This window comes from Sus scrofa, chromosome 13 (assembly GCF_054392235.1).
Source record: "Sus scrofa isolate SSC_HxYL_T2T_F1_AM1 chromosome 13, Sscrofa_HxYL_maternal_Yorkshire_Landrace_v2.0, whole genome shotgun sequence".
In the NCBI taxonomy this organism is placed as follows: Eukaryota; Metazoa; Chordata; class Mammalia; order Artiodactyla; family Suidae; genus Sus; species Sus scrofa.
This window is the reverse complement of record NC_139395.1, coordinates 82862603-82887344: the sequence shown is the minus strand read 5'-3', so window position 1 is coordinate 82887344 and position 24742 is coordinate 82862603. Positions and strand designations below refer to the sequence as shown.

General features: G+C 37.6%; 1 protein-coding gene, 1 long non-coding RNA gene and 1 other non-coding gene across 3 annotated transcripts in view; 1 reads left to right on the top strand and 2 right to left on the bottom strand.

Moving 5' to 3' along the window:
- Positions 1-24742, bottom strand: part of SYN2 (synapsin II) — a 175147-nt gene that overhangs the window by 109800 nt on the left and 40605 nt on the right. The window lies entirely within an intron of this gene.
- Positions 1-24742, top strand: part of LOC106505675 (uncharacterized) — a 94824-nt gene that overhangs the window by 63293 nt on the left and 6789 nt on the right. The window contains exons 4-7 of the long non-coding RNA XR_014823843.1: positions 819-880; positions 2024-2145; positions 7528-7633; positions 10858-11008. This is a non-coding gene — a long non-coding RNA (uncharacterized LOC106505675). The remainder of the gene's footprint in view (positions 1-818; positions 881-2023; positions 2146-7527; positions 7634-10857; positions 11009-24742) is intronic.
- On the bottom strand, positions 2018-2122 carry LOC146397430 (small nucleolar RNA U13). The gene has a single exon (XR_014825413.1). It is a non-coding gene; the product is annotated as a small nucleolar RNA U13 (small nucleolar RNA).

Below are 24742 nucleotides of genomic sequence, written 5' to 3'. Positions count from 1 at the left end.
AGCACATTGAATGAAAATAGATTCTCACACAAAGGTTCATCATTATAAATTTCAGAAGAGCAAGCCAAAGAGAAAATTCTTAAAGCTTTCAGGGAGGAGGGTGGAAACAGATCCCATACAAAAGATCAGGAATCAAAGCAGCTTTGAACTTCCCAGGAACAACAGTGGAATCCAGAAGATAACTGATCAATGCCTTCCACATTCTAAGGGAAAATGACTTCCAACCTAAATTTTGAAAGCCAGCAAACTATCAATTAAGAGTAGTATAAAGATATTTTCAGAAATCAAAAGTGGAACTTTAAATGTTTCCATAAAGAGAGAGATCAAGTACATGCCCCCAAAGAGCTTATTACACTTGAGTTCATTCAAACTTTAAAAAATTTCAAGAATGTTTGAGAGGTGAAGACATGAGAACAGAATGAATTTGAGGATTCTTTTAATCATTTTTTAAAGTCAAAGTATAGGAGTTCCCGTCGTGGCTCATTGGTTAATGAATCCGACTAGGAACCATTAGGTTGTGGGTTCGATCCCTGGCCTTGCTCAGTGGGTTGAAGGTCCTGCGTTGCCATGAGCTGTGGTTTAGATTGCTCAGATCCTGCGTTGCTGTGGTTCTGGCGTAGATCAGTGGTTACAGCTCTGATTAGACCCTTAGCTTGGGAACCTCCATATGCCTCGGGTGTGGCCCTAGAAAAGACAAAAACAAAATAAAATAAATAAAATCAAAGTATAGTTAATTTACAATGCTGCATTAGTTTTGGGTGTACAGCAAAGTGATTCAGAGATATATGTTCAATTATATATTAAAAATTCTCTTTCAGGAGTTCATACTGTGGCACAGTGGGTTAAGAATCCAACTGAAGCAACTCAGGTCGCTGCGGAGGTAAGGGTTTGATCCCCAGCCTGGTGCAAGGGTTTAAAGTTTCCAGCATTGCCACAGGTGTGGCATAGGTCACAGCTGTGGCTCGGATTGAATCTCTGGCCCAGGAATTTCCATATCCCAGGGGTGAGGCCATTAACAAAAAATCTTTTTCAGAATATTTTCCATGTTATTACAAGATATTGAATATAGTTCCCAGTACTATATAATAGTTCCCTGTTGGTTTTCTCTTTTATATATAATAGTATGTATATTTTAATCTCAAACTCCTAATTTATCTCTCCTTACCTCATAACCCACTATCCCCTTTGGTAACCATAAATTTGTTTTCAAAGTCTGAGTCTATTTCTGTTTTGTAAATAAGTTCATTTATATAATTTTTTAGATTCCACATATAATTGATTATCATAAGATGTTTGTCTTTCTCTGACTTAACTGCACTTAATATGATAATCTCTAGGTCCATCCATGTTGGATTATGCATTCATTAACGCATTATTTCATTCTTTTTTGTAGCTGAGTAATATTCCATTCCATTCCATACCATTGTTCCTTTATCCATACGTCTGTTGATGAACATTTAGGTTGCTTCCATGTCTCGGCTATTATAAACAGTGCTGCTATGAACATAGGGGTGCATGTATCTTTTTAAATTAGTTTTCCCTGGGAGTTCCCATTCTGGTTCAGTGGGTTAAGAACCCAACATAGTGTCCATGAAGATGCGGATTCAATCCCTAGCCTTGCTCAGTGGATTAAGGATCCAGCATTGCCACAAGCTGCAATGTAGGTTGCAAATGCAACTCAGATCCCACATTGCTGTGGCTGTGATGTAGACCAGCAGCTGTAGTTCTGATCTGCAACCCCTCGCCGGGGGAACTTCCATATGCAGTGGGTACAGCCATAAAAAAATAAAATAAAATAAAAATTAGTTTTCTCTGGATTTATGCCCTGGAGTGGTACTGCATGATCACATTATAACTCTATTTTTAGGTTTTTAAGGAACCGCCATACTGTTCTCCATTGTGGGTGCACCAATTTACATTCCCACCAACAGTGTAGGAAAGTTCCTTTTTCTCTACACCCTCTCCAGCATTTATTATTTACAGGCTTTTTAATGATGGCCCTTTTTTTTTTCCTTCATGTCAGATGGGTAATGTGCCGATGTCGTAACAAGGTTTGAGGGAGGCACAGGCCACACAGGTGCGTGAACAACCTAATCATTATGCTTATGAACTACAAAAGGATCCATGATGGCCCTTCTGGTTGGTGTGAGTATTTCTGACTTGTATTTCTCTAATAATAGCAATACTGAGCATCTTTTCTTGTGCCTATTGGCCATCTGTGTGTCTTCTTTGTCTATTTAGGACTTCTGCTCATTTTTTGATCGAGTTGTTTGTTTGATATTAAACTATATTTTTTGGAAATTGTTGGTAACATCACTTGCAAATATCTTCTTCTAGTCTATAGATTATGTTTGTTTACAGTTTCCTTTGCTGTACAAAAGTTTTTAAGTTTAATTAAGTCCTCTTTATTTTTTAGCATTTTCATGTCTTTATTTTGCTATATACATGAAATGATATATTGTTCTGCTTATGTTAACATTTTTAAGATAAACGATATCACTTCAGTGTGACCTTCTCTAGCTTCCTCCCCCACAACACACACACACACACATGTTGTTTCTTACATTTGTAAACATCAATGCCTGTCATCTAGTTACTCACTGTCAACACTGGTGTGATGTCCCAATTATGATGATGCCACATTACATTTATTTCTTCTCCTGTTGATGGGCATTAATTTGGTTCCAATTTCTTTCCTTTTTATTGAAGCATAGTTGATTTACAATATTGTGTCAGTTTCACGTGTACAGCAAAGTGATTTGGTATACACACACACATATATACCACCTCTTCTTTATCCATTTCTCTGTTGGTGGATACTTAGGTTGCTTCCATGTCTTGGCTATTTTTAAAATATCACAGCAGTGAACATTGGGGTGCATGTATCTTTTCAAATTAGAGTTTTCATCTTTTCCAGATATGTTCTTAGGAGTGGGATCATATGGCAACACTATTTTTAGTTTTTGCTGGATCATATGGTAATACTTTTTAGTTTTTAAAGGAACCTCTATGCCATTCTCATTAATAGCTGGATCAATTTACATTCCCACCAACAGTGTAAGAGGGTTCCCTTTTCTCCACACCCTCTCCAACATTCATTGTATGTAGACTTTTAAAAAATTTTTATTATAATTGATTTACAATTTCTGTCAATTTCTGCGGTACAGCAAAGTGACCCAGGTATATGTTTATATACACATTTTTTTCTCACATTATCCTCCATCATGTTCCATCACAAGTGATTAGATATATAGTTCCCTGTGCTATACCGCAGGATCCCAGTGCCATTCCACTCCAAATGCAACAACTTTCATCTACTAACCCCAGATTCCCAATCCATCCCACTCCCTGTCCCTCCATCCTGGCAAACACGAGTCTGTCCTCCATGTCCATGATGTTTTCTGTTTTGTAGATGGATCATTTGTGCCATATATTAGACTCCACATATAAGTGATATATGGTGTCTCTCTCTTTCTAACTTATTTCACTCAGTATGAGAGTCTCTAGTTCCATCCATGTTGCTGCAAATGACATTATTTTGTCCATTTTATGGCTGAGTAGTATTTCATTGCATATATGTATCACATCTTCTAAATCCATACATCTGTAGATGGGCCTTTAGGTTGTTTCCATGCCTTGGCTATTGTAAATAGTGCTGCAGTGAACATACAGGTGCATCTATCTTTTTCGATGAAAGTTTTGTCTGGATGTGTGCCAGGAGTGGGATTGCTGGGTCATATGGTAGTTCTATATTTAGTTTTCTGAGGTATTTCTGTACTGTTTTCCATAGTGGTTGTACCAACTTACATTTACAACAACAGTGAACAAGGGTTCCCTTTTTCCACATCCTCTCCAGCATTTGTTGTTTGTGGACTTATTAATGATGGCCATTCTAACTGGTGTGAGGTGGTACCTGATTGTTGTTTTTGATTTTCATTTTTTAACAATTAATGATGCTGAGCATTTTTTTCATGTGCCTGCTGGCTACCTCTACTTGTTTATTTTTGCTTTTATTTCTATTACTCTAGGAGATGGATCCAAAAATATTGCTGTGAATTATGTAATAGTGTTCTAGCTATGTTTTCCTCCAGAAGTTTTATAGTATTCAGTCATACATTTGGGTCTTTAATCCATTTGGGGTTTATTTTTGTATATGGTGTTATAGAAGGTTCTAATTTCATTCTTTTGCATGTAGCTGTCCAGTTTCCCCAGCACCACTTACTGAAGAGACTGACTTTTCTCCATTGTATATTATTTCCTCCTTTATCATAGATTAATTGACCATAGTTGTGTGGGTTTATTTCTGGCTTTTCTATCCTGTTCCATTGATCTATAGTTCTGTTTTTGTACCAGTACCATACTGTTTTGATGACTGTAGCTTTGTAGTATAGCCTGATGTCAAGAAGACTGATTCCTCCAGCTCTGTTCTTCTTTCTCAAGATCAGTTTGGCTGTTCAGGGTCTTTCGTGTTCCTACACAAATTAAAAAAATTTTTTGTTCTAGTTTTGTGAAAAAGGCTATTTGATAGGGCTTGCATTGAATCTGTAGATGGCCTTGGGTAGTAGGGTCATTTTAACAATATTAATTCTTCCAATCCAAGAACATGGTATATCTCTCCATCTGTTTGTGCCATCTTTAATTTCTTTAATTAGTGTCTTACAGTTTTAGGAGTACAGGTCTTTTGCTTCATTAGATAGGTGTATCCCTAAGTATTTTATTCTTTTTAATGCAATGGTAAATGGGACTGTTTCCTTAATTTCTCTTTCTGATATTTTGTTGTTATTGTATAGAAATCCAACAGAGTTCTGTGTATTAATTTTGTATCCAGCAACTTTACCAAATTCATTGATGAGCTCTAGTAGTTTTCTGGTAGTGTCTTTAGGATTTTTTACATATAGCACCATGTCATCTGCAAACAGTGACAGTTTTACTACTTCTTTTCCAATTTGAATTCGAGTTGTTGTTTTGTTTTGTTTTGTTTTGTTTTGTTTTTTGCTTTGTTTTGTTTTGGTCTTTTTAGGGATGCACCAACAGCATATGGAGGTTCCCAGGCTAGGGGTCCGAGCTACAGCTGCCAGCCACAGCCACACCAATGCCAGATCCAGGCCGTGTCTGGGACCTACAACACAGCTCACAGCAATGTGGGATCCTTAACCCATTGGGCAAGGCCAGGGATCGAAACGGTGTCCTCATGGATGCTAGTCAGATTTGTTTCTGCTGAGCCATGATAGGAACTCCTGAATTCATTTTCTTTTTCTCTCTGATTGCTTTGGCTAGTACTTCCAAAACTATGTTGAATAAAATTGGCAAGAGTGGGCATCCTTGTCTTATTCCTGATCTTAGAGGAAATGCTTTCAGCTTTTCACCATTGAGTATGATGTTAGCTGTGAGTTTGTCATAGATGGTCTTTATTTTGCTGAAGTGAATTCCCTCTATGTCCCCTTTCTCAGGATTTTTTTTATCATAAATGGATGTTGAATTTTATCAAAAGCTTTTTTGGCTTATATTGAAATGATCATAGTTTTCAATCTAATTTTTTAAAAAGCTTAAAAACCTATCTTTTTGGCTCTTTTTATTTTATTTTATTTTTTTAATTATTTCCCCAATACAATTTTTTTTTCTACTGTACAGCATGGTGATCCAGTTACAACTATGTCTAGTCATTCATGACGGAGCATGATAATGTAAGAAAATAGAATGTGTACATGTATGTGTAACTGGGTCAATCTTTAATTTTTTTATGTGATGTATCACATGCACTGATTTGTGTATATTGAAAAATCCTTGCAGTACAGCCACTATGGAAAACAGTATGCAGGTTCTTTAGGAAACTAAATATAGACTTACCATATGATGAAGCAATCTCACTCCTGGGCATATATCTGAACAAAACTCTAATTTGAAAAGATACATGCTCCCCTATGTCCACTGTAGCATTATTTGCCATAGCCAAGACATGGAAGCAATCTAAATGTCCATCAACAGATGTATGGATAGATAAGTACATATATACAATGGAATGCTATTCAGCCATCAAAAAAAAGAATGAAATAATACCATTTGCAGCAACATAGTTGCAACCAGAGATTATCATACTAAGTGAAGTAAGTCAAAAAGAGAAGGACAGATACCCTATGATATCACTTACATGTGGAATCTAAAATATGGCACAAATGAACCTATCTACAAAATAGAAAGTCTCACAGACATAGAGAACGGATTTGTGATTGCCAAGTGGGGGGGGGGGGTGACGGACTGGGAGTTTGGGGTTAGTAGATGCAAACTACTATATTTAGAATGAGTAAACAACAAGGTCCTACTGAAGAGCACAGGGAACTATACCCAATCTCCTGGAACAGACTATGATGAAAAATAATATAAAAAAAGAATGTATATATGAATACGACTAAGTCACTTTGCTATACAGTAGAAATTGGCACAACATTGTAAGTCAACCATAATTTAATTAAAAATAATTTTAGGATCCTGCCTTGTAGCACTGGGAACTCTGTCTAGTCAATTATGATGGAACACGTATATGAGGAAAAAAGACTGTATACATGTATGTGTAACTGGGTCACCATGCTGTACAGTAGAAAAATACATATATAAAGAAATTTTTTTTAAAAAGTAAAAAAAAAAAAATTTAAAGAAAAGAAAAATCATTATGTCCCTGGGATAATTCTCACTTGATTACAGTGTATGATCTTTTTAACATATTGTTGCATTCAATCTGCTAGTATTTTATTGAGGTTTTTGCATCTATGTTCAATGACATTGGCCTATAATTTTCTTTTTTGTGATATCGTTCTCTGGTTTTGCTATCAGGGTGATGGTAGCCTCACAGAATTAAATCAGAAGTGTTCCTCCCTCTGCAATTTTCTGGAATGGTTTCATAAGGATAAGTGTTAATTCCTCTGTTTGGTATAATTCACCAGTGAAGCCATCTGATCCTGGACATTTGTTTACTGGAAGTTTTTAAATTAGTGATTCAAGTTAGTACTTGAATAATTGGTCTGCTTATATTTTCTGCTTCTTCCCAGTTCAGCCTTGGGAGGCTGATTGTACCTTTCTAATAATTTGTCCATTTCTTCTAGCTTGTCCATTTTATTAGCATGTAGCTGCTCACAGTAGTCTCCTATGATTCTTTATATTTCTGTGGTATTGGTTATAACATTTTTTTTTATTTCTGATTTTATCCATTCGGGCCCTCTCCCTTTTTTTCTCGATGAATTTGAATAAAGGTTTATCAATTATGTTTATCTTTTCAAAGAACCAGCTTTTAGTTTCATTGGGTTTTTTTTATTTATTCTCTAATCTTTATGATTTCCTTCTACTAACTTTGGATTTTATTTTTTTTTCTCTAGTTGCTTTAAGTATAAAGTTAGGTCATTTATTTGATATTTTTCTTGTTTCCTGAGGTAAGCCTGTATCACCATAAACTTCCCTCTTAAAACTGCTTTTGCTGCATTCCATAGGTTTTGGGCTCTCATGATTTCATTTTCATTTGTTTCTGGATATTTTCAGATTTCCTCTTTGATTTCTTCAGTGATCCATGGGTTGTTTAGTAGCATATTGTTTAGCCTCCATGTGAAGACATGAAGACAAGGATAAGTTGGAGGATTTTTCCTAGGTAAGGAACAAGAAAATTATGATAGCTATATAGAGTGTGGGAGTCAGGGAAGTTTTTATTTTTTTATTTTATTATTATTTGAGTCTAGAGCTTTTACGCACTGGTAGAAATGATGCAGTAGAGAGAAAACTGATGCTACTTGGAATGTCCCCTCCATCAGCTCTATGAGGTCTCTTTTATAGCAGCATAAAGCTTCCAAAAGAGTTATGTAGATACCTTATAAATCCCCCCAAATTTTTTTTTTTTTTTTTTTTTTTTTTTTTTTTTGCTTTTTAGGGCTGCACCTGTGGCAAATAGGGGTTCCCAGGCAGGGTTCAATTGGAGCTATAGCTGCTGGCCTATGTCACAGTCTCAGCAATGCCAGATCCAAGCCACATCTGCAACCTACACCACAGCTCACAGCAATGCCAGATCCTTAACCCACTGAGAGAGGCAGGGATCGAACCCGCAACCCCATGGTTCCTAGTCAGATTTGTTTCTGCTGCACCACAACAGGAACTCCTAAAAACATTTTGTATACATCAGCACCAACTGCAATCAGATCCTTAAGCTGGTCCTGTGTAATTTCATATAAACCTTCTTGTGTACAGCTGCAAAGACCCTAAAGTGACTCTATTTGGGAGGTAATACTGCTGATAGTGTATATAATGCTAGAGGCAATCATTACAAACAATCTAGAAGAAAATCTTGATTCTTTCAGTGCTCTAGGATCAAGCTATGAATGTGATTATGATTTCTGAAACTTTTACCACCTATCAGAAGCTTCAAGCAAAGTCTATCATCTTCAACCTAATACTTAAGTCATACAAGCTCTGGAATGTTAGCTCTGGAAAGGACTGCAAAAATCACCTTGTTCAATTCCTCTGTGTGAAGATGAAGAATCTAAAGGATTGAGAGTGATTTTCCTAAGGTTAAAAGAAGATAAAAAATTCTGTGTAAAATTATTTGGGATCAATAATGTTGGGATCAGATTTTTTTTTTTTTTTTTTTTTGTCTTTTTGCCTTTTTGCCTTTTCTAGGGCCACTTCCGCGGCATATGGAGGTTCCCAGGCTAGGGGTCTAATCAGAGCTGTAGCTGCCAGCCTACGACAGAGCCACAGCAACACAGGATCCGAGCCACGTCTGCAACCTACACCACAGCTCAGGGCAACACCAGATCCTTAACCCACTGAGCAAGGCCAGGGATCGAACCCGCAACCGCATGGTTCCTAGTCGGATTCGTTAACCACTGCGCCATGATGGGAACTCCAAGGGATCAGATTTTTAAAATAATGCCTTTATTGATTCAAAAAAATAAAATAAAAAGGAGGATCAGAGCCAAAACCAGAACAGAATCAATAACTCTAAGTTTAATTCTCTTATATGCTCCTACCTGCCTTTTATCAATGATAACACAGTTGTACACCTGCTATCTCCTCCCTGTATGCCTGACAATCCTCTGTTACCATATCAAAGTATACTACAGAGGTTAGAGTAACTCCATTGATAAATGGGCCAAACAGAACATCAATGATATTGGCACAAGTGCAACCACTTGCTTGCCAAAGCCCTACAGAAAGCCCCAGGATATGTGCAAACAGTTCACAATGCCTGCAGCATAGAAATAAATGTTATGTAAAATAAATGTACTTTCTCATCTTTTAATAAAAATGAGTGATCTCAACTTAAAAATATAAATAACAATGACTCCACACACAGGAAAAAGCACCTGGAAAATATTTAATTAAAAAATGATTATGCTCCTAATGTGATATTCAGCCCTGTATAAGACATCCTGCAAGATGTAAGAGGCAAAGGACAATTTCTACTGTCAGAGACTTTCACATAGTAGGAAGAGACTGACATACATACTTATTTTATGTCAGGAAATGTCCTTAGAAATTATATAAGGTAGTTCTCTCATTTTTTAAGTGGGGAAATAGAGACTAGGAAAAGCATGTCCCAAACCATGTGAAAATCCAAGTCTTTCTTTCTTTTTTTTTTTGTCTTTTTGCTATTTCTTTGGGCCGCTCCCGTGGCATATGGAGGTTCCCAGGCTAGGGGTCGAATCGGAGCTGTAGCCACCGGCCTACGCCAGAGCCACAGCAACGCTGGATCCGAGCCGCGTCTGCAACCTACACCACAGCTCACGGCAACGCTGGATCGTTAACCCACTGAGCAAGGGCAGGGATCGAACCCGCAACCTCATGGTTCCTAGTCGGATTCGTTAACCACTGCGCCACGACGGGAACTCCCCAAGTCTTTCTAATTACTGTTCTTACCATACCAACTATATAATCACACACAAGTAATTTTAATGTTTAAATCATTTTATACAGGATTTAAGAGTGCTTCCCCACATATACAGAGCAGAGAAGAATAAAGAATAAATGATTGATGGTGTCAAGGCAAGCAGTAGAAAATAATGAAGTCAGGAGGAAGAACAGTTCAGGTGCATGCCATAACATCCTACATACAGTTGCAAGTGATGGACAATAAATTTGGTACTCTGTTTATGTACAAGAAATCAACCAGGGAAAACCAATGACTTAAGTATCATTAAATGAAAACAAACCTGTTAGTTTGGAGTAGCCTAATAACACCTTACAATAAGAACTAAAAGGAACTTCTCCCATAGATTCTCACAAAAAGGAAACATGCCATAGAAGTGATATGTAATATCATGAATAATCAGTAATTTTTTTTTTGTCTTTTTAGGGCTGTACCGGCGGCTTATGGAGGTTCTCAGGCTAGGTGTCGAATCACAGCTGTAGCTGCTGGCCTATGCCACAGCCACAGCAACGTCAAATCTGAGCTGCATCTGCAAACTACATCACAGTTCATGGCAGTGCTGGATCCTTAACCCACTGAGCGAGGCCAGGGATCGAACCTTCGTCCTCATGGATGCTAGTCAGATTCCTTTCGGCTGAGCCACAACAGGAACGCCAATAATTTTTATATTCTGACAGACTTTTATTTAAGAACCAAAGTAGTGATGCAAATATAGTTGAAGCAATTCAGCAAAGAGACATAATATGGACTAGAGATAAACAGAGGTTTCATGGAAGACATAGTCTTGGAGGATGGAAAGACTTTCACAAGGAAAGAAGATCATACACAGTTGAAACAATAAAAGAACAACATTCTCTTTTTATTACTGAACATGACTTGAGTTAAATCTTGCCATGGGTCTGCTCTGTTTCTTTTCCCTTGCTAAAATCCACATCTGTCCTTTCTTCCCTAAGGAGACATGAAACAGAATTTAACAAAGCTTGAAAAGAGGATCCCGAGCAGAATGTAGTGTTCTACATTCCAAACGTAACTACCATGGCACCCTATGATGTCAGGACTCCAGCATATTTATTTCTGTGTCCTACATGCTATAAACATTTTAATGTAAGTATATAAATGGTGTTAGGGAGGAGAAAGGGAATTATTTGGGTTGAAAAACTCAGTAGTTATGCAAATGAGATATCCAGCTTGCATAAGAATCAGCCAGATTTTCTACCAATGCCTCTAAGAGTTTCGGTGAACATATTCAATCCATCCTTCGCAGGATGGATTAGATTCTTCTCTCCCTCTGAATCTTTTCTTCTAAAACTCCAACTACTTCTGTTTTCAGAACTGAGTTTTTGTTTTCATTTCTTGATATTTAAACAGCTGCCTTTCTTTTTTAAAACTAACTTCATTTTTAAGACAATTTTAGATTTTATAGAAAAACTGAAAAGATGGAACAGAGTTCTCACAATGCCTAAACCCAGCTTCCCCTATTAACATCTTATGTTAGTATGATACATTTGTTATAATAAACCACTTTTAGTCATTATTATTAACCAAAATACAAACTTTATTCAGAATTCTTTAGTTTTTTCTTAATGAGGTACATAATTCACTTACAATAAAATTGATCCTTTTAAAATGTACAATTCAGTGGATGTTACTGTATTCAGAAGGTTGTACAAACATTACCAACTATCTAATTCTAGAATATTTTCACTATCCAAACAGAAACCATGTGCCCATTGGCAGTCACCTCTCAATGCCTCATCCCCATCCCAAAGCAACCTCTAACCTACTTTCTGTCTCTAAAGATTTGCCAGTTCTGGACATTTCATATAGAATCATATAATATGTGGTCTCTAGCAGCTGGCTCTTTCAGTTAGCATAGGTTCATCATCCACATTATAGCATGTAACAGTACTTCATTCCATTTTTTTGCTGAATAACATTCCTCTGCAGTATTAAACCATATTTTGTTTATCCATTTATCAGCTTGTGGGTATTTGGATTATTTTCACTATTTGGCTATTAAAAATAATCCTGTTATAAATATTAGTGTACAAGTGATGTGAATACATGTTTTAAATTTTCTTGGGTATACCCAGGAGTGGCATTGCTAGCCTGTATGTTTACTCCAAGTTTAACGTTTTGAGGAACTGCCAAAATGTTTTCCAAAGTGCACCATAATTTTACACACCCATCACCAGTATGAGGGTTCTGATTCTCCCTATCCTTTCCGACATCTATGGTCTACCTTTTAGTGAGTATGAAGTTGTATCTCACTGTGGCTTTGGTTTTATTCCATAATGACTAATAATGTCAAGCACCTTTTCCTGTTATTGTCCATTTGTCTATGTTCTTTAGAGAAATGTCTATTCAAATTCTTTGCCCTTTTAAAAACTGAGTTGTCATTTTATTGTTAGTTATAAAAGTTCTTTATATAGTCTGGATTCTAGAACCTTCTAGTTATATAATTGCTTTCCATTTCTGTAGACTCTTTTCACTTGCTTGATAATGTTTAAAGCACAAGGTTTAATTTTTTATTAAGTTTAATTTATTTTTATTTTATTTGGTTGGTTGGTTGTTTTGTTTGTTTGTTTTGTTTTGCCACGCCCGTGGCATCAGAAGTTCCTTAGTCAGGGATCAAACCAGAGCCACAGCAGTGACAGTGAGCCACATCAATGACAACAGAGGATTCTTAACCTGCTGAGATACCAAGGAACTCTAGTTTTTTAAGTATAGATTTCCTTAAGCTTTATCTATAGACCTTTTTCATTCCAGGATTGCATACAGTATACCACATTACCTTTAGCTGTCATGTTTCCTTAAGGTCCTCTTGGCTATTGACAGTTTCTCAGCCTTTGTTTTTTATAATGTTGACAGTTTTAATAAGTACTGGCCAGGTGCCTCAAATGGGATATATCTAATGTTTTTCCCATGACTATACTGAAGTTATAGGTTTGGGGGATAAAGAACACAGACATAAAGTGCTAATTTAGACACATCACATCAGAGGTATATACTACCAGCGTTATTTATCACTATTAATGATGGTCTTGATCATCTGACTGAGGCAGAAGTGTTTGCCAGGTTTTCTATTATGAAGTAACTTTTTTCCCCACTTTCTGTACAGTGCTCTTTGAAAGGAAGTCATTATTCACAGCTCAAATTAAGACGTGGGGAGGTATGCTCTACCTCTCTGATGAGAGATAATCTACATTTTTTTTTTCTTTTTAGCGCTGCACCCACGGCATAATGGAAGTTGCCAGGATAGGGGTCGAATTGGAGCTACAGCTGCCAGCCTAACCACAACCACAGCCACAGCAATGCGGGATCTGAGAGGCATCTGCGACCTACAACAAAGCTCATGGCAATGCCAGATCCTTAACCCATTGAGTGAGGCCAGGGATCGAACCTGCATCCTCATGGATCCTAGTCGGGTTTGCTAACTGCTGAGCCACGAAGAGAACTTCTACATAAATTATTTGTAATTATTCTAGAAGAGATATTTTTCTCTTCTCTGCATTTAATTATTCAATAATTTATTTATATCAACATGGACCCACGGATATTTATTACATATTTTGGGTTATAACCCAATATTACTTTATTTTATTGCTCAAACTGTTCTAGCTTTAGCCTTTGGTAACTCTTTCAGTTGACTACTATGCTCCATTGACATACCTCCATCATTTTTTTAATATACGCATAAACGTTTCTACATGCAACTGTGTCTACCTACATTAAGCTGAACATGAGTTCACAGTATTATCTCCAACTCTAATCCATTGCTATATGGATTATTCTAGCCTTCTTTCCATGCTGATGTGTGAACTCCCACACCAACAGCAAGAAACCTGGCTCCCACTATTTGCCATCCATTTACTTAATCATTGTTTCAATATACATGTATAGCAGTATCAGAACTAATAATCTACAGGGGTTCCCGTCGTGGCGCAGTGGTTAACGAATCTGACTAGGAACCATGAGGTTGCGGGTTCGATCCCTGGCCTTGGTCAGTGGGTTAAGGATCCTACATTGCTGTGGCTCTGGCGTAGGCTGGTGGCCACGGCACCAATTAGACCCCTAGCCTGGGAACCTCCATATGCCTTGGGAGCGGCCCTAGAAAAGGCAAAAAGACAAAAAAAAAAAAAAAAAAAGAACTAATAATCTACAGAGTTCCTGCTATGGTTCAGTGCGTTAATGACCCAGCACATCTCTGTGGAGGCACCGGTTCCATCCCTGGCCCAGTGCAGCAGATTAAGGATCCAGCATTGCTGGAGCTGTGGCATAGGTCACTGCTGGGGTTCAGATTTGATCTCTGGCCTGGGAACTTCCTACACAGTCGGTGATCAAAAAAGAAAAAAAAAAAAAAAAAACCTCTCAAGACTGTTTTTTATTCCTTTTAGCATGTCTTGTCAGTATTTTGTTGAAAGCCAGACGTGGTTTATCAGGAATCAGAATTGGGTGGCGGGGGAGGGGGGCCAAAGAGGCCTTTAGTGTGAGGTTTTATGTTACTTTGGCTAGGAGTTTGGCTATGTATAATATTTGCTGTGGCAGTAGGTGCCAAGATCTTCCTATTTTGCTAGTGTTCCTGTTGTATCTCCTGTGCTGTTCCTGGGCTTCCCGGAGAACTCCCCCTCAGACAGAGTTTGTGTGTTGCAGCTTTTTTGGCTATAATCCAGTTATTATATCAGAGCCCTGTTAATGTGGGGGGAAGGAAGCATTCTATAATCTTATAATGATATCTCAATCTTTTAATGGCTTGTTTCTCTGGGATGCAACCTTCACAAGTATTGCTCGGCTTCTTTCTCCTCTCCTCACTTAGGTAAGACAGTAAGACTCAAAGGGCTGGAGTAGGAGAAATTTCCTTTCCCCAGGTGGAATAAGGCTCTGGGAAAAAGTCTTCTCTCCTGGAGAATAGACCTTTATTAAGGAAAAGGCTCTAGGTCTATTTATAATGGTTACTCTTCTCTTCCTTCGAGAATCAAGATGGGATCTTTCTTGACTCTTTACAGTGAGAACCTGATGAGGTTCCTGAATATAAAACTCATGAAATTGTGGGGCATCTCTAAGATTATGGAGATCTTAGGAGTTCCTCACTCTCAAGCTAGCCCACACTCGGCCTCCAGTCATTAATCACAATTACTATTTAAGTGTTCCTACCAGCTCATAACTCCAGCAGCTTCTGTTCCAAATAAGCAGGTCTCAGCTGTGACTTTCTGGATTCACCTGATTCTCCATATTTAGGGTCAGCAACTTCATTTCTCTAATTTACCAATTTTCATTTTGCTCATCTTGTTTTTTGGGTGTTTTTGTTTGTTTGTTTTTAGCCACACCCACAGCATATAGATGTCCCCAGGCCAGGGACTGAATCCCAGACACAGCAGCAATTAACCCACTGCTCTGGGCCAGGGATCAAACTGGTACCTCAGCAGTGACCTGAACCACTGCAGAGACAATGCCAGATCCTTAATTCACTATGACACAGTGGAAACTCCTCACTTAGCTGTTTCTTGTATAAGGATGGGTGTGATGACTTTTAAGCTCTTTGTATGTTGGAACTGACACTTGTTGCCTGCATTTTCATCAATATGGTATAATCAGTTGCTCTCTTGAGGAATCACCTGGGCAGCATAATACCTGAGATGCAGGGAGGTAGATTTATGTATGCCTCAGTGATGGGACCCAGCTCTTGGCCCATCATCAACTAAGGCTCCCTCATCCAAATTGGTAGTGATATGGGGCTCAAGTGTTACCATTAGAGGACTGGTTTATAAGAAGAGAATGTAGTTGAAACTAGCATGGAACTGGAATGAGAATGGTCTCTCAGGACGTGGGATAGGGTGGGGGATGATAAAGGTGAGCACTCCTTTTAGAAGCCATTCTCAGCGCTGTTGTGACACTAACAGAATCGTTTGACTAGAAAGCAAAATCATCAGATCTCCAGCACCCCTGCTCCTTTCTGGGTTTTTCTGTCTACTCCTCTCTCCCTGTTTCAGCACTGCCTTTATATTCCCTCCCCAATACTTTTATCCTGACTTACGTACTGGGTCCACTTTGACATGACAGAGCTTAGTTGTTATCAGAAGGGCTGATACTAGAACAAATGGAAATAACAGAGGCAAACTGTCCATCATTGTAAGGAACGCTTTGCTTTAGGAGAGAGTTTCCTGCCATTGGCATATTTAAACAGAAAGGGAAAAACTGCTTGTCAGGAAGAGAAGTAAAAATTACTGTTATCTTAAACTATACAAACATACAAAGGTTAATAATGACTGGAATAAGTGACACTCATTCTGGAAAAAGAAATTCTGAGCCTTGATTTCTTTTTTAGTTTATATATACACACAGCATAACAGCAATTTCAATTTGATGTCTTGGATAATACAGCTGTGAATTATTCAAAAATCGTATACTATCATTAAAGAGATTAATTTGCTGGAAAGAAAATGTATTTACACTACCAAGATCTACAAATTACATCACAAATCTATTGTTTCAAAAACTTGCAAATGGTCTACCAAATCAACCTCCAGATGGCCTGTGATAACCACATGTCCTTAAAGATGTTATAGATAAGAAATTCAAACAAATGAAGAAATAAATATGGAAACTAAATAATGGATAAGGATCAAATAAATTCCAGGCATGTGTTTTTGTTAAAAAATGGAGAGATTCTGATTCACAAGAGTTGGAGTGAGGCCTATGGAGTATGCTTTTAAACAATAAAGCATCCCCAGTGATTCTGATGCAAGTAGTTAGAGTACCACATTTTGAAGAATCATGCTCTAAAATGATCAAAACAAATAGTATGCTTCAAGTACATTTATATAATTTAAGACTCACACCTATGGCATATGGAAGTTCCCAGGCCAGGGGACCAACTGGAGCTGCAGCTGCAAGCCTATGCCACAGCCATGGGAACACCAGATCTGAGCCGCATCTGCGACCTATGCTGTAGCTTGCAGCAATGCCAGATCCTTAACCTACTGAGCAAAGCCAGGGATCGAACCTGAATCTTCATAGACACTGTATCAGGTTCTTAACCCGCTGAGCCACAGTAGGAACTCCAAGTATCACTGTATTTTCATATCTCATGTTACCTTCTTAGAATTACCTTTTTTTTCTGTTAGAATGAATGATTTAACTGGTCTTTCTACAGGGTAAATCAGTTGGGGAAAGAGAATTTAACATACAAGTTTCCATAAAATTTTTCATATATGCAAAACACACAACTTTTCAGAAAAATGACTAATTGAAGAATAGATACTACAGGCATTCAAGTTAGAAATTAGTGTGCCACCCATACTTCCACTTGCCAACATCAGTCAATGGTGAAAGTAGAAGTAATCTGTATTTTTGAACCAGGTAAAGATTGGGCTTGAATTTCTACTCTGCTACTCACTAGCATGAGCAAGTTATTTAACCTCTATAAGACTCAGTAAAAGAGAGACTGTTTTGAATATTAAGACAATATATTTAAAATGCCCCCGCAAAGAGCCTGCATAGAGTAGGAAAACAAAAACTTATAAAACTCTCTGTGCCCACCAGTCCCCTTGTTCATTATTTTAGACCACAGAAAACATTCTTTTCTTCAAATTTCAAATTGTAAATTAAGATAAAGCCACACTAAAAAACGCATTACTTAATGAGTTCAATGAGTGAGTTGTTATAAGGTAAATACCCATGTATTCACCATCCAGGCTAAGAAACAGAATTTTGCCTGGCGTCCCAGCAAATCCCCAGTACCCTGTCCCAACCTTAAACTCCTCCCTTTCCCTAAAAGTAATCTCTAGCCCAACTTTTATAGTGAATTCTTCTTTATGTTTGCACCCAAATATATATTCTTACACTATAGAGCTGCCAATTAAGAAAAAACTGTAGGTATCTTTAAAAAAAATTTTTATTATACTTGATTTACAATGTTCTGTCAATTTCTGCTGTACAGCAAAGTGACCCAGGTATACATTTAAATATACATTCTTTTATTCATATTATCTTCCATCATGTTCCATCAAAGTGTTTAGATATGATTCCCTGTACTATACAGCAGGATCTCATTGCGTATCCATTCCAAATGAAACAGTTTGCATCTACTAACCCCAAACTCCCAGTCCACCCTACTCTCCCTTTCCCCCTTGGCAAGTACAAGTCTGTTTTCCAAGTCCATGAGTTTCTTTTCTGTAGATAGGTTCATTTGTGCCATATTTTAGATTCCAGATATAAGTAATATCATATGGTATTTGTCTTTCTCTGTCTGACTTATTTCATGTAGTACGAGAGTTTCTAGTTCCATCCATGTTGCTTGCAAAAGGCATTATTTTGTTCTTTTTATGGCTGAGTAGTATTCCATAGTATTCACATCTTCTGAATACATTTACCTGTCAATGGACATTTAGATTGTTTCCATGTCTTGGCTATTGTGAATAGTGTTGCAATGAACATAGGGGTGCATGTGTCTTTATGAATCAAAGTTTTGTCTGGATATATGCCCAAGAGTGGGATTTCTGGCTCATATGATAGTTCTATATTTAGTTTTTTGAGATATCTCCATACTATTTTCCATAGTGGTTTTACCAATTTACATTCCCACCAACAGTGCAAGAGGGTTCCCTTTTCTCCACACCCTCTCCAGCATTTGTTATTTATAGACTTACTAACAATAGCCATTCTGACTGGTGTGAGGTGGTACCTCAATGTAGTTTGGATTTGCATTTCTCTAATAATCAGGGATGTTGAGCATTTTTTCATGTGTCTATTGGCCATCTGCATGTCATCTTTGGAGAAATGTCTATTCAAGTATTCTGCCCATTTTTCAGTTGGGTTGTTGGTTTTTTGTCATTGAGTTGTGTGAGTTGTTTGTTTGTATGTTTTGGAGATTAAGCCCTTGTTAGTTGCATCATTTGCAACTATTTTCTCCCATTATGTAGGTTCTCTTTTTTTATGGCTTCCTTTGCTACGCAAAAGCTTGTCAGTTTGATGAGGTCCCATTGGTTTATTTTTGTTTTTATTTTTATTGCTTTGGGAGACTGACCTAAGAGCACATTTGTATGGTTGATGTCAGAGAATGTTTTGCCTATGTTTTCTTCTAGGAGTTTGATGGTGTCTTGTCTTATATAAAAGTCTTTAAGCCATTTTGAGTTTATTTTCGTGCATGGTATGAGGGTATGTTCTATTTTCATTGATTTGCATGCAGCTGTCCAGTTTTCCCAGCACCACCTGCTGAAGAGACTGTCTTTTTCCCATTTTATATTCTTGCCTCTTTTGTTAAGGATTAATGGACCATAGGTGTCTGGGTTTATTTCTGGATTCTCTATTCTGTTCCATTGGTTTGTATGTCTGTTTTTGTACTAGTACCACACTGTCTTGATTACTGTGGCTTTGTAACATTGTCTGAAGTCTGAGAGAGATATGCCTCCTGCTTGGTTTTTGTTCCTCAGGATTGCTTTAGCAATGCTGGGTCTTTTATAATTCCATATAAATTTTTAGGTTGTTTGTTCTAGTTCTGTGAAAAATGTCATGGGTAATTTGATAAGGATTGCATTGAAGCTGTGCTTTGGGTAGTATGGCCATTTTAACAATATTAATTCTTCCAATCCAGCAGGCTGGAACATCTTTCCATATCTTTGCATCCTCTTTAATCTCCTTGATTAATGTTTTATAGTTCTCAGCATATAAGTCTTTCACCTCCTTAAGTAAAGTTTATTCTTAGGTATTTAATTTTTGGGGTGCGATTTTAAAAGGTATTCCATATTTTTTCAGAGTTCCCAGTGTGGTGCAGCAGAAATGAATCCAACTATGAACCATGAGGTTGCATGTTTGATCCCTGGCCTCACTCAGTGGGTTAGGGATCTGGCATTGCCATGAGCTGTGGTGTAGGTCATAGACGTGGCTCGGATCTGGTGTTGCTGTGGCTGTGGTATAGGCCAGTGGCCACAGCTCTGATTCGACCCCTAGCCTGGGAAACTCCATATGCCACAGGTGTTGCCCTAAAAAAGACAAAAAAATAAAAAATAAAAGGTACTGTATTTTTTTATTCATTTTCTAATATTTCATTGTTAGTGTATAGAAATGCAACTGATTTATGTTAATCTTATATCTTGCTACTTTGCCGAATTCATTGATCAGTTTGAGCAGTTTGTGTAGAGTCTTTAGGGTTTTCTATATATAGTATCATGTCATCTGAATAGAGCGACAATTTTCCCTCTTCTCTTCCAATTTGGAAACCCTTTATTTCTTTTGTTTGTCTGATTGCTGTAGCTAGGACTTCCAATACTATGTTGAATAAAAGTGGTGAGAGAGGGCATCCTTGTCTTGTTCCAGATTTTGGTAGGAAGGCTTTCAGTTTTTCTGCATTGAGTATTATATTGGCTGTGGGTTTGTCATAAATGGCTTTTATTATGTTAAGGTATGCTCCCTCTAAACCCAATTTTTATCATGAATGGATGGTGGATTTTGTCAAATGCTTTTTTCTGCATCTATTGAGATGACCATGTGGTTTTTGACTTTTCTTTTGTAAATGTGGTGTCTGATGTTGATTGATTTGCATATATTGAACCATCCTTGTGAATCTGGGATGATCTTTTTTATATGTTGTATGGTCTTTTTATATGTTGTTGGTCTTTTAAATCCCTTTTAATCCACAGGTTTCCCCCTTGATCTGCAGGGGGGGGTTGTTTTTTGGTTTTGGCCCCCTTATAGCTGCTCTGTTAAGGAACCTGGAGCATTTGACCCAAATGCAGAATTTTCCAAGAGGAAGATCAACGTCTGATGGGCCTCTGTGTTTCCTACAAATTGGCTGGTGGATCCAGAGGCTTGATCAGACTCGTGTTAGATCCCTTTATGTTCTTTTATCAGGAACTCATAATACCCACTGTCTCTCATTCTTGTGATATTAACAGCTACTGATGTTCAATGCCTAGATACATTAATTCACTAGGAGTTGCAAAATTATAATATTCTAATTTTGTCTTATTTATGTAAAAATTTACTTGTTTCTATGTGTCAGGGACCAATAAAAAAAATGAAATTTAAAGAGTAATGCCATCTACAGAAGAACCATCAAAATACCCAGGGCTGGAGTTCCACTGTGGTGCAATGGAATCAGCAGCATCTTGGGAGTGCTGGGACTCATGTCTGATCTCCCGCCCAACAAAGTGGGTTGAGGATAGACAGCTGCAGCTTAGGTCATAAGTGCGGCTCAGATCTGTCACCTGGCCAGGGAACTCCATATGCCAAAGAGCTGCCAAAAAGAAAAGAATAAAAAAATTCTCACTTGGGTTAAGTATCCAGCATTGTCACTGCAGTGGGTCGAGTCAGTGGCTCGGGTTTGATCCCTGGCCTGGGAACTTCCACATGCTTCAGGCGTGGCCAAGAAAAAAAACCCAAAAATTAAAACAAACAAACACACCCAGGGTTAAAGGCCATGAAATCTGTGAAAGCCTTCTACACCAAAAAAAAAAAAAAAAAAAAAAAAAAAAAAAAAAAAAACACAAAATGAAATTTATAGAAGTTAGAGACAACAAATAAATGGTATGATACATCATGTTTATGAACTAGAAGATTCATAACCGCAAAGATGTCATTTTCCCAAAACTGATCCACAGAATCAATACAATCACAAAATCATAGCAGGTCTTTTCTGTGTGCATGTAAATCCATTCTTTTTTCCTTTCAGTTTATTCTCTTCATTTTCTAACTGTATAAAATAGGCACATAGCTCATTCATTTTAAAGTTTTCTTATCTAATTTATGTATTTATTTGTCTTTTTTTGGGGGGGCACACCCACAGCACATGGAGGTTTCTAGGCTAGGGGTTGAATCAGAGCCACAGCTGTCAGCCTACACCACAGGCACAGCAACGCCAGATCTGAGCATCATCCACAACCTATATCTCAGCTTGCAGCAACGCAAGATCCTTAACCCAGTGAGCAAGGCCAGGGATTGAATTTATATCCTCACATATACTGGTCAGAGTCTTAACCCAATGGGCCACAATGGAATCTCCTAACTTATGTTTTTAAAATATAAATTTTCTTCAAAACTCTTAGCTTTGCTTTATCCTTCAAATATTGCTATGTAGGACTTCCCATCACGGCTCAGTGATTAACAAATCCGACTAGGAACCATGAGGTTGTGGGTTCAATCCCTGGCCTCACTCAGTGGGTTAAGGATCCGGTGTTGCCCTGAGCTGTGGTGTAGGTCGAAGACACAGCTCGGATCTCACATTGCTGTGGCTATGGCATAGGCCAGTGACTACAGCTCCGATTAGACCCCTAGCCTGGGAACCTCCATATGTTGTGGGTGCAGCCCTAGAAAAGACAAAAAATATATATATTGCTATGTAATATTTTCATTGTCATTAACTTCTAAGTATCTTAAATTGGCATTACTTATTTAGCAGTATGCTTTTAAACTTTCAAAAGATATGGGGAATTTTAAAAATCCACCTTTTTGTATTAACTTCTAATTTTGCTGTGTTGCAGTCAAAGATCATTCTTTATAATTTCTATTTCTTAACTCTGTTCATGTATTCTCTATGATTTGTTCATACTAATATTTTTATTTATTTATTTATTTATTTATTTATTTATTTTTGTCTTTTTAAGGTCACACCGAGGCATGTGGAAGTTCCCAGGTTAGGGGTCAAACCAGAGTTGCAGTTGCCACGCCACAGCAACAACAAATCCAAGCCACACCTGTGACCTACACCACAGCTCATGGCAACACTGGATCCTTAACCCACTGGGTGGGGCCAGGGATCGAACCTGTGTCCTCATGGATACTAGTCGAGTTCATCACCACTGAGCCATGATGGGAACTCCCATACTAATTTTTATAAATGTTCCGCATATATTTGAAAAAACATGTGTATCGTTAAATCATTAAGTATAAGAAAAAGTTCAAGCATCAAGCTTTTAAGTTTTTCATTTTGCCTTCTATCAATATTAAATTTCTCAAATACAAGATGCTAGAAGATAGAAGCAATACTTTTATAAATTTTGGGGAAAATTAACATTTTAAATCTAGAGTTTTGTATTCTACTAAACTATAAACCAAATGTATGAGCAGAATAACAACATTTTTGAATATGCACTTCTCAAAAGGTTCATCTCTTAGGCATTTTTTCCTGAAAACCTCCTGGAAGATGTGCTCTTGTAAAATGATGGAACAGAAGTAAAGTAAAAAGAAAAAGTGGGACCCATGTAGCAGTAGTTATTCCTCAGGAGAGTATTAAAAAAAAAAAAAAAAAAAAAAAAAAAAAGTCCCAGGATACAATAGGCCTAGATAACAAATTGCGCAGATTGAAACAGAATAGAGGGCTCTGGGAGGGAGCTCTCCAGGCAGGGGGTAGGAGAGGAGAATATTGGTAGATTTTTCAGATATTGTTAGTAACTGATTGTATAGACACATATCTTGCTATTCTTCAGAATTTCTCAGCTTTACTCATTCTATCCTCAGTTCCTCTATAGTGATTCTGTGTGGGCTTGTATAGTTCCTCATCCTGAGGCCAACCAGCTACATGCCCTGAGGTCTCCGGCTCCTTCCACAACTTGCAGATTCAGAGTATAGAGTGTTAAAGTACAGAAGGTAGGATCTTGCTTCCCTCCAAACTACCAAGGACATATCTGATGATGCAACCAAGAGTTGGGTGTTTATTCTTACTGGGGCAAATTTTAACCAACTTTAACCAAAAAACAGAGGGGAGCCAACAGAATTTCTTTCCCTCTTTCCAGTAAACTGTTGTAACAATTTTGAGTATAGCCCATACAGAAAATGCCAAGTGGGTGAGTTGGTGAACCTGCCAAATGAACAGCTGTTATCTCTACACAGCTAGAGCAGTGGCCAGTGCAGTAATGCATCATCCTGAATTTGCTTCCCATTTCTCACACCTCACTTTTTTTACCCTTGTTCTTGCTGCCCTGGGATTGCACCTCTCAATCAGCATTTAACGCTTTGCCTCAAGCCCTGTTTGCTAGGGAACACTGACCAAGTTATAGGTGTATGCTGAATTCTGATGAAACAATATGAAAATTTTTAATTTAGATTTAAAAATCAGAATACTGTTAATTCCCAGGGTGGGGGGGTGGCGTGAGGTAAGCATTACAATCTTAGTACAATATATTATCTAGCACTGCAGAAAACAATATTTCCATAATTATAATAATGTAAACCCTGATCACTGATACAAGTACAAATTGTGGAATAATTATATTTGATGGCTAGAAAGTAGAGGGAGGTGTTAGAGCTAAGTTTACCTCTACCAGGTAATGAGAAAGGATTACTCATTGGAATCCTATTCTTAGGTCAAAGGTACTTCAATGTGTGATCTTGTACAGGTTGTCTAATTTACCTTGATCTGTCTCTTCATTTACCAAATGGGAATAACACCTGCCATGCCTTTAGAGGCATGACTGTTGTAAAAGTAAAATGAAACAATGCATGAGGAAGATGTTTAAAAAAAAAAAAAAAGAAAGGTCATCTTTCAAAAGAGGCATGGGAACCAGTAACAAGTTCAAAGCAGCATTTTGGGGTCAAAGGAAAAAGAAGTGAGATATGAGTTCAAATCCCCTAATCTACCACTTCTTTGAAAGCTAAACTGCAGGGGCCAAGCTAAGAATTTTAAGAATGTTACAATCCTTTGGCTTAAAAAAAAAAAATTCTCTTTTCTCTAAGAAGTAGAAAGACATGACCAGGCCCAGCTCCTATGGGTAATCTAGATTAAAACAACCTCCTAACTTGTTTTCCTGCCTCTAATATCTTTTCCCACTAATCTCTCTAGCTAGTTTAACGTTCCTAACTTAACTCTTTATCATCTTATCCTTAGATCAAGAACCTATAATGGCT